Genomic DNA, 2,743 nt, shown 5'->3' with positions numbered 1-2,743 from the left:
ACCGTAATTCTCCTAATAGAGTCCCAATTTCTACCGTAATTATCCTAATAACGTCTCAATTTTTACCATAATTCTCCTAATATATTCCCAATTTTCTACCTTAATTCTCCTAATATAGGCCCAAATTTTTAACCGTAATTCTCCTAATAGATTCTCATTTTTCTACAATAATTCTTCTAATAGCTTCCCAATTTTCGCCCAAGTTTTTACCGTAATTCTCATAATAGAATCCCAATTTTCTCAGAATTTTTAAACTGTAATTCTCCTAATAGAGTCTCAATTTTTTACCATAATTCTCCTAATAGATTCCAAATTTTCTCCCAATTTTCTCCCATAATTCTCCTAATATATTCCCAAATTTTTACCGTAATTCTCCTAATAGAGTCTCAATTTTTTACCATAATTCTCCTAATAGATTCCAAATTTTCTCCCAATTTTCTCCCATAATTCTCCTAATATATTCCCAAATTTTTACCGTAATTCTCCTAATAGAGTCTCAATTTTCTACCACAATTCTCCTAATAACTTCCCAATTTTCGCCCAAGTTTTTACCATAATTCTCATAATAGAGTCCCAATTTTCTCAGAATTTTTTACCGTAATTCTCATAATAGAGTCCCAATTTTCTCAGAATTTTTTACCGTAATTCTCATAATAGAGTCCCATTTTTCTACCGTAATTATCCTAATAGAGTCTCAATTTTTAAACCATAATTCTCCTAGTAGATTCCCAATTTTCTCCCGTAATTCTCCTAATATATTCCCAATTTTCTCCCAATTTTCTCCTGTAATTCTCCTAATATATTCCCAATTTCCCCCTTTTTCTCCCATATTTTTTTACTGTAATTCTCCTAATACAGTCACAGGTTTCTCCCAATTTTCTCTAGTAATTGCCCTAATATATCCCAATTTTACCGTAATTCTCCTAATATATTCCCAAGTCCCCCCATTTTTACCGTATTTCTAACAGATTCCCATTTTTGACCATAATTCCCCTAATAGATTCCCTATTGTCTACCAAATATTAATTAGCGATTGTAAATATTGATTAATCAAGTATAGGATCTATTAATGGGTCAATGAAGGTAATTGTTATTATCAAATCGAATAATTGACAAAAAATTAGAAATCATTTCTGGAAATCCAATTTGAAATAAAATAGGAAATTAATTAGAAATTAATAAATGTTGGATTTAATTAATGAATGGATGGAACAGTTTATTAAGTGTAAAAAAAAATATTTTAATAGTAATAATTTTATAATTAATTAAATAACAAATTCTAATTAAGATATTGATTTTATGAATTGGCAGGGTAAATAAAAATATTGAATTTATTCAAAATAGCAGCTAAGAACTTTATAATGAAATTATTTGAAATAATCATCAAATACAAAAGACTGAAATAAATAAAATTTACTAATTAAATAATAAATTTTTTATTGTGGAATATTAATGAAATAGAAATAATAAAATACATCAAAATAGAATCATTATATTAGTTGTTGTGAAAATTAAGTACATGAAATTAAATTAATTTAATTTAATAATTAATAAAATTAATGAAATACATGAAATGAAATGAAATTAATATAAATTTCTTCATTATTATTGAATAGTACACCCTGAATACACTGTACATAACTGCACACCCTGAATACACTGTACATAACTGCACACACTGAATACACTGTACACAACTGTAGATATCTGTACACAAACGTACACATTTTACACGACTGTACCTTACACACCGCACACACTGTACATAACCTAACACAACTGCACACACTGCACACCCTCTAGCCAGTCCATATCCTGCCCGCACTGCCCACAGATCCCACCGCTCCGGGGCTGCTGCCCCGCTCTGCAGGGATTTTGCCGCCTCATGCTCTGCCATTTCTGCCGTTCTATTGTGGGTTTGAAATTTCGGCGGTTTCACTTTTTGTTTTTCACTTGTTAATATGGTTTCGTATTTTTCCTTTGTGGTATTTTTCCGTTTTTCTTTTCTTTTTTTTTTTTTTTAATTTCTAAACTTGTTCAGGATTTTTTGGTTATTTAATTATTTTTTTGGTTAATTTTTTTTAATTTTTATTTTTTCTATTTTTTATTCTATTCCTTTATTTTTTATTTTACTTTATTATTTTATTATTTTATCTTTATTTATTTATATTTCAATTTATTTTAGTTTTCAATTTTATTTTTATTTAAATTTCTTCAATTTCTATATTTTTATTTTATTTACTTTAATTTATTCTGCTTTTACTTTCCTTAATTGTATTGTATTTTTATTTTATTAATTTAATTATTCTATGACTAACTTTTTTATTTTGCTTACTTTATTTCATTTCTCTATTGTATTTTCTTTATGTTATTTTTATTTTATTTATTTTAAATTTATTTTTATTTAATTAAATTTTATTTTGTCCTACTTTATTTTATTAAAATTTCTTTTAATATTTTTATTTTCAATTTTTTTGATGGTTTTCTTTAAAATTATTTTATTTTATTCTACTTTATTTTACTTTCTTTTATATTGTCCATTCCTTCTTTCCCCTCAGCCGCGGGGCTGGGGGTGCCGGACAGCAATAAAGGGTCCCGGGGGGGAGGGGAAGCAGAGGGGGGCGCGTCACTCTGCGGCGTGAAACGCGTGTAAAAAAAAACCACACACACACGAACGGCCCTCCCGCCCGGCCCTAATGAGGGGGCCCTTCCTAACCCCCCCACCCCCCAGGGTGATGTTGGG

The sequence above is a fragment of the Geospiza fortis genome, unplaced genomic scaffold (genome assembly GCF_000277835.1).
Source record: "Geospiza fortis unplaced genomic scaffold, GeoFor_1.0 scaffold143, whole genome shotgun sequence".
In the NCBI taxonomy this organism is placed as follows: domain Eukaryota; kingdom Metazoa; phylum Chordata; class Aves; order Passeriformes; family Thraupidae; genus Geospiza; species Geospiza fortis.
The sequence above is the reverse complement of the archived record's forward strand: the minus strand, read 5'-3'. Positions refer to the sequence as shown.